This window comes from Anabrus simplex, chromosome 2, assembly GCF_040414725.1.
Source record: "Anabrus simplex isolate iqAnaSimp1 chromosome 2, ASM4041472v1, whole genome shotgun sequence".
Lineage (NCBI taxonomy): Eukaryota > Metazoa > Arthropoda > Insecta > Orthoptera > Tettigoniidae > Anabrus > Anabrus simplex.
In genome coordinates, this window is record NC_090266.1 from 745163044 (window position 1) to 745178354 (window position 15311).

The window sequence follows — 15311 nt, forward strand, 5'->3', positions numbered from 1 at the left end:
GTTATCACGCCTTGCAAACGTTACATTACATTCCTCGCAGCAGGGGAACATCTGAAAAGAGAACGACCGATAGAGATTAGGTGAAAGTTACGGAAGAAACCAAGTTTCAGCGTATAGAGGTTGGACATGGCTGTGAGTTAGGCCTATAGCATGAGGATTGAAGAGAACGACTAAAGTTACGATGTTCGGAAGAAACCAAGTTTCAGCCCGTTGAGGATAGACATAGCTATGTGTACGTGTTTGAAATTATACCACGTCTATAGTATGAGGATTGAAGAGAACAACTATTTATCAATAGACTAAAGTTACGATGTTCGGAAGAAACCAAGTTTCAACCCGTTGAGGTCAGACATAGCTATGTGTGCGTGTTTGAAATTATACCACGTCTATAGCGTGAGGATTAAAGAGAACAACTATTTATCAATACTCTAAAGTTACGGAAGAAACCAAGTTTCAGCCCGTTGAGGGCAGACATAGCTATACCTCGTCTATAGTATGCAAGAACAACTATTTATCAATAGACTAAAGTTACGATGTTCGGAAGAAACCAAGTTTCAGCCCGTTGAGGGTAGACATAGCTATGTACACGTGTTTGAAATTATACCACGTCTATAGCGTGAGGATTAAAGAGAACAACTATTTATCAATACTCTAAAGTTACGGAAGAAACCAAGTTTCAGCCTGTTGAAGGCAGACATAGCTATGTGTGCGCGTGTTTGAAATTATACCACGTCTATAGCACGAGGATTAAAGAGAACAACTATTTATCAATAGACTAAAGTTATGATGTTTTAGAAGAAACCAAGTATCAACCCGTTGAGGTCAGACATAGCTATGTGTACGTGTTTGAAATTATACCACGTCTATAGCATGATGATTGAAGAGAACAACTATTTATCAATAGACTAAAGTTACGATGTTCAGAAGAAACCAGCTTTCAACCCGTTGAGGTCAGACATAGCTATACCTCGTCTATAGTATGCAAGAACAACTATTTATCAATAGATTAAAGTTACAATGTTTTAGAAGAAACCAATTTTCAGCCTGTTGAGGGCAGACATAGCTATGTGCGCGTGTTTGAAATTATACCACGTCTACAGTATGCAAGAACAACTATTTATCAATACTCTAAAGTTACGATGTTTTAGAAGAAACCAAGTTTCAGCCTGTTGAGGGCAGACATAGCTATGTGTGCGCGTGTTTGAAATTATACCACGTCTATAGCACGAGGATTAAAGAGAACAACTATTTATCAATAGACTAAAGTTATGATGTTTTAGAAGAAACCAAGTATCAACCCGTTGAGGTCAGACATAGCTATGTGTACGTGTTTGAAATTATACCACGTCTATAGCGCGAGGATTAAAGAGAACAACTATTTATCAATAGACTAAAGTTATGATGTTTTAGAAGAAACCAAGTTTCAACCCGTTGAGGTCAGACATAGCTATGTGTACGTGTTTGAAATTATACCACGTCTATAGTATGCGGGTTGAAGAGAACAACTATTTATCAATTGCTTAAAGTTATGATGTTTTAGAAGAAACCAAGTTTCAACCTGTTGAGGGCAGACATAGCTATGTACGTACCCCGCGTGAGGATTAAAGAGAACAACTATTTATCAATAGACTAAAGTTACGATGTTTTAGAAGAAACCAAGTTTCAACGAATAGAAGTCAGACATACCTTAAAATCTTCGCGCTGCAAACTGTTACTCGGATGTATAAAATGCGTGCGTTCAAGCCTGAAACTCGAATAATAATATTCTGCTCGTACCTAAAAAAAGAAGAAACATATATGAATGTAGTGTAGGATGCATCATCTAACCTAGTTATCTTTATAACTCAAAGTTCGAAAACATACCTTTTTAAAAAAATGCACGTGCTGCAGACTGTTACTGGGATGAATAAAATTGTGTACTTTCGAACGGTACCTAAAAAAGAACAAACATATATGAATGTAGATGTCTAGCGTAGAAGTTGCTTTGCAAATAAAAAAAGTAACTAACAGTTCTACCTTACCTTAAGATAAAGGCTGAAGAATAATATTCACTGCAGACGGGAGATGTGTGTGTGTGTGTGTACGTAATAAACGCATACAGAGAACTGTGAGCACTTCGCGCAGACTGCAGCGGCTAAATATTCTGCTTGTTACCAACCGGATGTGAAAAAATCGCTGACAAACTGCGGGTACAGTCGGAACGAAGTGTTTATGCAAACAAGAGCTCCCACCTGCAGGCTGACGTATTCGAACCTCCTGTTGATGCCGAGGTGTCAGAATTTAAGAGTTCGAGCCTTGGAAAGTTAGCGTGTGATCCTCGACTTCTCGAGGGTACATACGCGGTATTCCTTACCTGTAGGTATCGAGCTAAAGCTAGATCATGTAATGACGATCGCGCAGGCCCCTCGCCTAGCATTTACGGCTTCTAGTTCGAACCCGCTATTCCCGAAGTAGCGAGAATGATTGGAGAGTGTTGAGGGTGATTCATTCGTCGGATGGAGGCGTTAAGCTATGTGCAGGCTTCTTCTAGTCGGGGTACGCGATTCAAATCCTGGCAACTTATACCGTCGGGAAGGGCATCCGGCTAGATCATGCAATGACGATCGCGCAGGTCCCTCGCCTAACATTTACGGCTTCCAGTTCGAACCCGCTATCTTCCGAAGTAGCGAGAATGATTGAAGAGTGTTGAGGGTGATTCATTCGTCGGATGGAGGCGTTAAGCTATGTGCAGGCTTCTTCTAGTCGGGGTACGCGATTCAAATCCTGGCAACTTATACCGTCGGGAAGGGCATCTAGCTAGATCATGTTATGACGATCGCACAGGTCCCTCGCCTAACATTTACGGCTTCCAGTTCGAACCCGCTATCTTCCGAAGTAGCGAGAATGATTGAAGAGTGTTTGAGGGTGATTCATTTGTTGGATGGAGGTGTTAAGCTGGCTTCTTCGGTAGGAGTAGGCTATGTCGGGATATCGATTTAAAATCCTAGTCAGGAGGGGCAACCGGTCGTATAAAACTATGGTGTGAGGACGTTAAACCTTGTGCAGACTCCCTCGAAAATGATTTTTTGAGTACAAGACTTGACGATGATTCATTTGTCGGATGGAGGCAATAAGCCTTGTGCAGGCTTCTTTGGTAGGAGTAGGCTATGTGTCGGTACCGGGATATCTAGTTATAAAACCCGCTACAACAAATTTATCGCGTATACTGCGATTTACAATCCTAGTCAGGAAGGGCAGCCGGTAGTAAAACTATGGTGTGAGGCGGGGTGTGCAAAAAAGCCAGCATTAAGTAAGGGCTGTTGATAGGAGGCGTTAAACCATGTGCAGGCTCCTTCACCAGGAGAAGCCTACATGCCGGTACCGTGCAGGTTCTTTCGATAGGAGTAGGCACTGTGTGTGTTTTAACCTCTCCGTACAATCATGATATTTTACGTTAGGAACTTACATAGGCTAAATGCTACACATTCCGTGGCAGAGCCAGGAATCGAACTCGGACCTCCGAGGGTAGCAGCTAATTACACTAACTACTGCACTACAGAGGAGGACTATTTCAGAATATTTTACAACCTTAATTAGTACTGTGTTTTAAGAGCTTACATGCTACTCAGCTAAGAAGACGTTCGCGAGTTACAAGCACGCCGTGTCCTCGTTCAAGGTTGAGCCGGAAGATACGTGTACAATTTCAGCTAACACATGCATTCCACACACAACTCGCTCAGAATGACTGTGCCGATACTTCGAGGATTGTAGAACAAATCTATAGCCTACAGTATGCATGCCTCTCACCCGGTAGTCTCGGGTTCGATTCTCTTGGGAATAAAAATGTGTTTAAATCACATGAATTTGTTGAGTTGTCCTTCCTGATGCATAACTAGCAGTATCTAACCTCATACACTATAGTTTTCAACCGGTTGCCCTTCCCGACAACTCGGATTAAGAATCTGTTTTACAACGTCTAACACGGGAATCGGGGATTTACAGCTAGATGCACTTCTTAGATTTTAAATCACGAACTATTGTTTTACGGCCGGATGCCCTTCCTGACTAAGATTTTAAATCGCAAGAATTTGTTTTAAGACTAGTCGCCCTTCCTGATGCAAAACTGGCAGTATCTAGCCTCATACACTATGGTTTTCGACCGGTTGCCCTTCCTGACGTCAAAGAACTCGGATTAAGAATCTGTCGAGAATCGGAGAGGATTTACAGCTAGATGCTCGCCGGATGCCCTTCCTGACTAAGATTTTTAAATCGCATGAATTTGTTGGGTTACCCTTCCTGACGCAAAACTAGCAGTATCTAGCCTCTCACGTCATACACTATTGTTTTCGACCGGTTGCCCTTCCTGACAACTCGGATTAAGAATCTGTTTTACAACTTCTAACACGAGAATCGGGGATTTACAGCTTAAAGATGGCGGATGACGGCTGTCAGAAAAGCACATGGGTTTGTAAAGCACGTGGAATTTGCCGTCACCACATAGAGGGCAGCACGGTGATTAAAGATGGCGGATGACAGCTGTCAAAAAAGCACATGGCTTTGTTTCCAAACAAGAGCACGTAGAATTTGCCGTCACCACATAGAGGGCAGCAAGGTGATTAAAGATGGCGGATGACAGCTGTCAAAAAAGCACATGGCTTTGTTTCCAAACAAGAGCACGTGGAATTTGCTGTCACCCGGCAGCACGGTGATTAAAGATGGCGGATGACAGCTGTCAGAAAAGCACATAGGTTTGTAAAGCACTTGGAATTTGCCACCGCTACATAGAGGGCAGCACTGTTCTCAAAGATGGCGGATGACAGCTGTCAGAAAAGCACATAGGTTTGTAAAGCACTTGGAATTTGCCACCGCTACATAGAGGGCAGCACTGTTCTCAAAGATGGCGGATGACAGCTGTCAGAAAAGCGCATAGGTTTGTAAAGCACGTGGAATTTACCACCACCACATAGAGGGCAGCACTGTTCTCAAAGATGGCGGATGACGGCTGTCAGAAAAGCGCATAGGTTTGTAAAGCACTTGGAATTTGCCACCGCTACATAGAGGGCAGCACTGTTCTCAAAGATGGCGGATGACGGCTGTCAGAAAAGCGCATAGGTTTGTAAAGCACTTGGAATTTGCCACCACCACATAGAGTGCAGCACTGTTCTCAATGATGGCGGATGACAGCTGACGAAATTGCCCGCAGCACAGTGCTCAAAGATGGCGAATGACAGCTGTCAAAAAAGCACGTGGCTTTGTTTCCCAACAAGAGCACATCGATTTTTTCAAATTGCCGCCACCACATAGAGTGCAGCACTGTGCTCTGTTGATTAAAGATGGTGGATGACGGCTGTCAAAAAAGCACGTGAGTTTGTTTCCAAACAAGACCACGTGGAATTTACCACCACCACATAGAGAGCAGCACGGTGCTCTCTTGATTAAAGATGGCTGCTGTCACGTAGAATTGTCTGCCACCACAGGTATCTAGCTAAAGAGGGCAGCACTAAGGTTTGCGATGCAAGATGGCTGCTGTCAAAAAAGCATTTTTCAAATTAGCCGCCACCACATTTCAAAGGTAAGTAGCTAAAGAGGGTAGCACTGTGCTCTATAGATTAAAGATGGTGGATGACAGCTGTCAATAAAACACGTGGCTTTGTTTACCTCGCGCTAGTTAGGTTAAGTTGGTAGCACTAAGGTTTAGACCCGTCAAGATGGCAGCACTGCCGATGACAGGTGATGAATTTTGCAGCTACTGCGATATAGAGGGCAGCACAGTGCTCAAAGATGGCGGATGACAGCTGTCAAAAAAGCACGTGGCTGTCAAAAAACACGTGGCTTTGTTTATCTCGCGCTAGTTAGGTTAAGTTGGTACTACTGAGGTTTAGGCCCGTCAAGATGGCAGCACTGAGGTTAGCGATGCGTTGTTGTCTGTCAAAAAGCACGTGGCTTTGTTTACAAATCTGTCAAAAAGCACGTGGCTGTCAAAAAGCACGTGGCTTTGTTTACCTCGCGCTAGTTAGGTTAAGTTGGCACTACTGAGGTTTAGGTCCGTCAAGATGGCAGTACTGAGGTTAGCGATGCGTTGTTGTCTGTCAAAAAGCACGTGGCTGTCAAAAAACACGTGGCTTTGTTTACCTCGCGCTAGTTAGGTTAAGTTGGCACTAGTGAGGTTTAGGCCCGTCAAGATGGCAGCAGTGAGGTTAGCGATGCGTTGTTGTCGATGACAGCTGTCAAAAAGCACGTGGCTTTGTTTACAAATTCAAATCTCGCGCCAAAATTCAAATTTCCCGCCAAAATTCAAATTTCCCGCGGGCGGCGGCGGAGGCGGAGGAGGAGGCGGGCGGAGGCGTGCGGCGGCGGAGGTGCCGCAGAACCCGCTTATTATACTACTCTAGAGGTGTGTACTTTGTAAAATATATACGTTAAGCTGTCTTACATCACAATTTACTGTACATACTGTATAAAGATAGGGAGAGGTACGCTAAGGGTGTAGTACAGCAAGTTTAAAATTGTACATACAAGAATTGTGTTCAGAAAGGAGAAGTACGCAAACATCACTACGGTAAAATGATTCGAGATAAAACTTGTACATACAAGATGTAAATAAATAATGTAGAATTGGCATATTCTTTTATTTTAGATTAGGTATTACCTTCCCCTCTTCCCGCTCCTTATTTGCAAGATAGAGTTTTGTTTATTACTCAAAGAAGAAAAGCAAGAAAAAAGGTGTTGAGGAGATTCGTAAGTATGCTATTGTCTAGTTCGGTAAGTATGTTGAGAAGAGAATTTGCAGCGTTTCATTCTAGTCTTACAATGCAGTGTTTAACAACATCGAACTATAAACGGTAGCATGTGTTCAAGTCTAAACTTGCACACTCTTGCTTTTGCAATGCGTGTTCGATAGAGATGTAGCTTGATAGAGGAGGAAGAGCAGCTTAGTAAGTATGTTGAGAAGATAATTTTTTTCTTTCTAAACAGTGCTCGATTCTAGTCATGCAATGCAGTGTTCAAAAACGTCGAACTATAAACAGTATTATGTGTTCAAGTCTAAGCTTGTAGGTAGGCGATATGCGTGCTGTCTTATGTCTAAGATCGCGTTTTATGTTCGATAAAGCTACGCCTTAACAGAGTAGGAAAAGGAGGTTATAACAATCGCTATCATACGCAAGCCGATCAAAACTGTACTCTTGTTTTCTCTTAGAACAAATCGATGTTCTGATCATATGTTGTATCGAGTACAGTGTTCGATTATATTCTTAATCGCTTCTTTTTAAATTATCCGCTACTACGATAAGAGCACAGCACGGTGCTCTCAGATGGCGGATGTGGAATTTGCCGCCACCACATGTCAAAGAATAAAGATGCCAACACGATGCTCTCTTGGCAGTTTTTCAAATTGTCCGCCACCACAGAGTGCAGCGCGGCGCTCTCTAGATTAAAGATGGCGAATGTAGAATTTGCTGCCACCACATTTCAACTAAAGAGTGCGGCACGGTGCTCTGTAGATTAAAGATGGCGGATGATAGCTAACGAAATTACCCGCATGATAGCAGCACGGTGCTCTGTAGATTAAAGATGGCGGATGACAGCTGACGAAATTGCCCTCATGATAGCAGCACAGTGCTCTATTGATTAAGGATGGCGGATGACAGCTGTCAGAAAAAAGCACGTGGCTTTGTTTCCAAACAAGAGCACGTGGATTTTTTCGAATTGCCGCCACCACATTTCAAAGGTATCTAGCTAAAGAGTGCAGCACTGAGGTTTGTGATGCAAGATGGCGGATGACAGCTGTCAGAAAAAAGCACGTGGCTTTGTTTCCAAATAAGAGCACATAGAATTTGCCGCCACCACATTTCAAAGGTATCTTGCTAAAGAGTGCAGCACTGAGGTTTGTGATGCAAGATGGCGGATGACAGCTGCCAGAAAAAATCACGTGAGTTTGTTTCCAAACAAGAGCACGTGGAATTTACCGCCACCACAAAGAGGGCAGCATGGTGCTCAAAGATGGCTGCTGTCACGTAGAATTGCCTGCCACCACAGGTATCTAGCTGAAGAGGGCAGCACGGTGCTCAAAGATGGCTGCTGTCAAAAAGCATTTTTCAAACTATCCGCCACCACATTTCAAAGGTAAGTAGCTAAATAGGGCAGGACGGTGTTCTGTAGATTAAAGATGGCGGATGACAGCTGTTAAAAAAGCACGTGGATTTGTTTACCGATTCAAACCTGGCGCTAGTGAGGTTAAGTTGGTAGCACTAAGGTTTAAGCCCGTTAAGATAGCAGCACTGCGGATGACAGGTGACGAATTCGCAGCTACTGCGATAAAGAGGGCAGCACGGTGCTCTGTAGTTTAAATATGGCGGATGACAGCTGTCAAAAAGCACGTGGATTTGTTTACAAATTCAAATCTCGCGCTAGTTAGGTTAAGTTTCTACTACTGAGGTTTAGGTCCGTCAAGATGGCAGTACTGAGGTTAGCGATGCGTTATTTTCTGTCAAAAAGCACGTGGCTGTCAAAAAACACGTGGATTTGTTTACCTATTCAAATCTCGCGCTAGTTAGGTTAAGTTGGTACTACTGAGGTTTAGGACCGTCAAGATGGCAGTACTGAGGTTAGTGATGCGTTGTTGTTGATGATAGCTGTCAAAAAAGCACGTTCTCCGAAGACCGTAAAAGTAGTTAGTGGGACGTAAAGCAAATAACATTATTATTAAAAAAGCACGTGGCTTTGTTTACCAATTCAAATTTCCCGCGGGTGGTGGAGCGGGCCTCTAGGAAGGCCTCCCGGGTGGCGGTGGCGGAGGAGGCCTCTGGGGAGGCCTCTGGCTGTGGCTGTGGCGGTGGCGGAGGAGGCCTCTGGAGGCATCTGGCTGTGGCGGTGGCGGAGGAGGCCTCTGGGAGCCGGTGGCGGTGGCGGCCGCCGAACCATCCAATTATACTACTATGATTACATTTCGTCTTACGTATTCTTATTTTTAGGCACCATAATTGAGGACCAAAGATGGAAACGGACGAAAGTGCGAGAAATATTTTTTCGAGAAAACGCCAATAATAGAGTTCCCGAACAAAATCTCGCTCTCTACCAAAGGAGACCAAGAATTAGTAATTACCTACGGCCTTTGAAGTGCAAATGTACTACATCCAACACATTTCATATAATTACATAACAATATTTAGCTCCCATAAATTTCATTTCTTTAATTAAGTGGCTCATAAATTAGAAAATGCATGAGTGGTAGCACACTGACACAATGGATAGAACAGATGAATTGCACCGCGCGACTCTGGCACATTCACCCTTCCCCACCAAACTCAGCTGGGCACATTGGACTGTGGCTGTACCTCTTGAACCTCCTGCCAACTAAGCTAATGACCTCAGGCACATGCACAATTTACCACCATATGCGGCATGGCTAATACATCCTCTTATTACAAAAAAACACACCCTTTTTTCAGAATTCGGCATTTTGGCCCTTACCCTTCTTTGGTCCTCAATTTTTTTTACCAAGTGTTACGCCGGACTGAGTGGCTCAGATGATAGATGCTGGCGGTCTGAACCCAAAATCGCAGGTTCCATCCCGGCTCAGTCCGGTAGTATTTGAATAAGATGAAATACACCGCCCTCTTGTCGGTAGAGTTACCCACAAATAAAAGACTCCTACGATAAAAAATTCTGACACCTCGGCACCTTCGAATATCATACGATTATTTAGTTGGATACCATACCTCCGTGGTTCAGGCGGCAGAGTGCCGCCTCTCACCGCTGGGTTCCGGTGGTTCAAATCCCGGTCGCTCCATGTGGAATTAGTGTGGCACAACGCGGAGGCGGGACAAGTTTTTCTCCAGGTACTCAGATTTTCCCTGTCACTCTCCAAGATCATTTCATTTCATCTGTCAGTCATTAATCATTGCCCCAGAGGAGTGCGACAGACTTCGGCAGCCGGCACTATTCCTATCCTCGCCGATAGATGCAGGCTTCATTCATTCCATTCCTGACCCGGTCGAATGACTGGAAACAGGTAGTGGATTTTTATGAAGTCGATACCATTATTGTTGATTTGCTTCGTTGGATGAAAGGCTCTTGTTATGATTTATAAGGTCGTCATTCGGGTAGACTTCTTCTTCTTCTTAACCTGATTACCATTCAGGGTTGGGTTTTCCCTCGGACTGAGCGAGGGATCGCACCTCTACCGCCTCAAGGGCAGTGTCCTGGAGCGTCACACATCGGGTCTGGGGATACAACTGGGGATGAGGACCAGTACCTTTCCCAGGCGACCTCATCTGCTATGCTGAACAGGGGCCTTGCGGGGGGATGGGAAGATTGGAAAGGATAGACAAGGAGGAGGGAAGGAAGCGGCCGTGGCCTTAAATTAGGTACCATCCCGGCATTTGCCTGGAGGAGAAGTGGGAAACCACGGAAAACCACTTCCAGGATGCCTGAGGTGGGAATCGAACCCACCTCTACTCAGTTGACCTCCCGAGGCTGAGTGGACCCTGTTCCAGCCCTCGTGCCACTTTTCAAATTTCGTCGCAGAGCCGGGAATCGAACCCGGGCCTCCGGGGGTGGCAACTAATCACACTAACCACTACACCACAGAGGCGGACGGGTAGACTTCTGCTATTGTATTTGGGAGGTAATGAATGGAAGATGTAGGCCTATTCCGCAACATTAATTAGTTTCATATGGCTATTTCTAGCCGAGTGCAGCCCTTGTAAGGCAGACCCTCCGATGAGTGTGGGCGTCATCGGCCATGTGTAGGTAACTGCGTTTTATTGTGGTGGAGGATAGTGTTATGTGTGGTGTGTGAGTTGCAGGGATGTTGGGAACAGCACAAACACCCAGCCCCCGGGTCATTGGAATTAACCAATGAAGGTTAAAATCCCCGACCCGGCCGGGAATCGAACCCTGGACCCTCTGAACCGAAGGCCAGTACGCTGACCATTCATCCAACGAGTCGGACATTCCAAAATATAAGCAAATATAATTGGAACCGAGCGAGCTGCCCGTGCGGTTAGGGTCGCGTAACTGTGATCAGGCATTCCGGAGATTGTAGGTTCGAATCCCTCCATCGGCAACTCGGAAGATACTCTTGTGATTTTTCATTTTCACACCAGGCTTGTGCTCGGGCTGTACCTTAATTATGGGCATGGGCACTACCTTCCCAATCCTAGCCCTTTCTCACCTTTCCTTAGCCGAAAACCTTCATATGTTAGTGAGACGTTAAACCACTAGCATAAATATAATTGGAACACGTGATTTATAATAAAATCTTACCTCGCAAACGAATAATATAACGGCCTGAGTAGCTGCGATTATAAAGCCTAGCCTTCCAAACTTACACTTATTGTAACTGCACTCATATTTGTAATCGTTTCCTTTATAAACAACACCAATTATGATTGGGGGATTTGGAAATTGATTAAATCTATATGTATATAAAATAACATGTCCTGACTGACTGACTGACTGACTGACTGACTGACTGACTGACTGACTGACTGACTGACTGACTGACTGACTTATTTATCATCGCCGAGCCAAAACTACTGGACATAAAGAAATGAAATTTTGAGGATACATTTATATTTGTATGTAGGAGCTCACTAAGGAAGGATTTTCGGGAATTCCGTCGCTAAGGGGGTGAAAAGGGGGATGAATTTTTAAATGAGGCTATCTATGTCTCAAAAACATACAAGTTTACAGACGTAAAACTTGGTATTTGGAATCTCCTTTAAAAATAAAGAAACATGTAGTTTTTTTTTGAAAACTCCAATGAATAGGGAGTGAACGGGAGTGACAAACGGGGTGGAATAAAAAAAAATATATCTAGGCCTACAATACATCTCAGACACTTAACATGTTACAGACTTGAAAACTGGTACTTGGAATCTTCTGTAAAGGTAAAGAGACATAGATCATTTTCTCGGTAAATCCACTTAAGGGGAACTAAAAAGGGGCGAATTTTTAGAATGAGAATATCTAGAGTATATCTCAAAAACTTAACATGTTACAGAAGTGACAATTGGTACTTTCAATCCCTTTCAAAAATAAGAAACACGTATTTTTGTTTTCGGCAAACAACTTGGGGAGGCGCGGGAGGAGTGGGTAAAAAGGACTCAAAAGTGGGTTGAATTATTTTTATTAGGATACTGATATCTCAAATACTGAAGACGTTATAGACGAAAAAGTTGGTGATTGGAATCTCATAAAGAAATGCATATCTTTTTGTTTTCGGAAAATCCACTTAGGCGGGGGTGAAACAATTGAAAAATTAGTTAAATTATTTGTATGAGTTTACTTATATCTCAAAACCTAAAGATGTTGTAGACATGAAAATTTGTGTTTGGAATCCCCTTTGAAAGTAAAGTAACACATTTTCCTTTGATTTCGGAAAATCCAGTTAAGGGGGTGAAATAATTGAAAAATTTATTGAATTATTTGTATGAGGATACTTATACCTTATGAAAACTAAATTTGATACAGACGTGAAAATTGGTACTTGGAATCTCCTTTAAAATAAAGAAACGCGCATTTTAGGTGCGAAAATAAACTTGGGGGGAGGGGTGAAAAGAAATTGAATTCCTTTTATGAGGACACATGGCTCAAAAACTGAAGATGTTACAGTCGTGTTAATTGGTATTTAGAAGCTCCTTTACAAATAAACACGTATTTTTTTGTTTTCGGAAAATTCACTTAAGGAGGGAAGGAGAAAAGAAGTGAAAAAATTGAATTCCTTTTATGTGGATACTTATATCTCAAAACCTGATGGTTACAGACGTGAAAGTTGGAGTTTTGAATTTCCTTTAAAAGTAAAGGAACATGTATTTCTTTTTGTTTTCGGAAAATGGGATGGACTGATAAAGAGGTTGAATTCTTTTTATGGGGATTCTTATAGCCTATCTCAAAAAGTGAAAATGTTACGACGTGGAGATAGATATTTGGAATCTCCTTTAAAAATATATATATTTTTATATTCGAGAGAAGACTGTTTAGGGGGTTGCCTGGCCGAGGCGGTAAAGGCGTGCTCGGTTCGTCCGGAAGGACGTGGGTTCGAATCCCCGTCAGGAAGTCGTAAAATTTAAGAAACGAGATTCCCACTTCTGTCTTATGTTTTCAAAACATATGATTTCATAAGCTTAATAACTAGTTTACTAAATTATCTCAAATGTAAACGGTTAGAGGATTTAAAATACAATAAAGGAAATATAGGACAGTAAGGATTTGACCAGTTAGAATATAAGGGTCTTCCACAGGTCGAGCACCAATTCATGTTAGGAGGACAACAATAGATACTATGGATCAAAATAGAGGTTCACTCAGCCTACACCAAAAATGAGTACCAGATTAATTCCTGGGGGCAAAGGCGGCCGGGCGTAGAGCTAACCACTCTACCCCATCGAGTGCCGAGGTTACGGATAGTGGAAGCCTTTACCTTCCACCCCTCCAAGGGCCTTCATGGCCTGTACGGATATAACTTTGCTTTGTTTTTTTGAGAAGACTGTTTCTCACATGTACAGTCCTATGTTGCATGGTCATCTTAGCCCCAAAAGGCAATAACACAAACGTGGTTTACAAAGAGTTTCCGGGGTAAATGAAACTCAGTTTGTCTGTGAAAATTGGTGTTTGGGATCTCCTTTAAAAAGCGAAACCACCGGGCGAGTTGGCCGTGCGCGTAGAGGCGCGCGGCCGTGAGCTTGCATCCGGGAGATAGTAGGTTCGAATCCCACTATCGGCAGCCCTGAAAATGGTTTTCCGTGGTTTCCCATTTTCACACCAGGCAAATGCTGGGGCTGTACCTTAATTAAGGCCACGGCCGCTTCCTTCCAACTCCTAGACCTTTCCTATCCCATCGTCGCCATAAGACCTATCTGTGTCGGTGCGACGTAAAGCCCCTAGCAAAAAAAAAAAAAAAAAAAAGCGAAACCGCGGGTAACTGCTAGTCTTCTAATATTAGGAGCCCCACTTTTTGATTATTACCTCATAACTAACACTGTTACTAATAAGTAGGCTAGTCTAGCGGAAAAGGGAACAAGTACAGGTCGAACAGTTTATTCTCCTATATCTTTAGGAACTGCTCACTCTAGTGCTTAAGCTCGATAGCTGCAGTCGCTTAAGTGCGGCCAGTATCCAGTATTCGGGAGATAGTAGGTTCGAACCCCACTTTCGGCAGCCCTGAAAATGGTTTTCCGTGGTTTCCCATTTTCACACCAGGCAAATGCTGGGGCTGTACCTTAATTAAGGCCACGGCCGCTTCCTTCCCACTCCTAGCCCTTTCCTGTCCCATCGTCCCCGTAAGACCTATCTGTGTCGGTGCGACGTAAAACAACTAGCAACAACAACAACTCTTGTGCTTGGAGGATTTGGAAATTGATTTACTATTACCGAGCTCGATAGCTGCAGTCGCTTAAGTGCGGCCAGTATCCAGTATTCGGGAGATAGTGGGTTCGAATCCCACTGTCGGCAGCCCTGAAGATGGTTTTCCGTGGTTTCCCATTTTCACACCAGGCAAATGCTGGGGCTGTACCTTAATTAAGGCCACGGCCGCTTCCTTCCAACTCCTAGGCCTTTCCTATCCCATCGTCGCCATAAGACCTGTCTGTGTCGGAACGACGTAAAGCAACTTGTGTGTGATTTACTATTCACTTCAGGTTAATTTTTATGATTTCTTTTTCTAATCGGACTTTAGTTGACATTATTCGTTATCAATATCAACAGTCTCGCGAGACCAACTGAGGAGTTGTTTGGTACGATCGCCAACAGAACCAGTCGCGGAAGACAAAGAATAATCTGAGGATGTCCTTACGCTGGCAAGGCGGAGCGCCGATGCATGCATGCTTTACCATGAATAAATAAAATAAGATTTTGATATTACCTCCACCTATCTTTTAAGTGATTAAGTCCAACTAATATTCAATTAAGGAAAATTTTAATTGTGTAGTCAAGACAAAGAAACATATAATATATCCTTGGACATAGTCCAGTTTGGTTGATCTGGTATGTCAATAAACGGTTATTTTCATCTTCCTCTTTCGGGACGAAGTTATTGAGTATTGCAAGGCGGTATACAGCTGGAAATTCTCAACTTTACCAACTTATTTATCTTACGTGATTATTCTCTTATGAATAAAACTTTACCATACTTCAGTTTACTATTTTTCTATGCATCGCTTCTATTATCATTTAGTATTAATCAGGGGCGTCACCAGGAATTAAATTAATTAGGAGGGGGGAGGGGGCAAACTCAGCATAATTCCAAGCACAACGGTTCTTATTTATTAGGCTAAACTACACAGTAGTCGATCATATTAGTAATGAATTTACTACCATGAACAATTTGT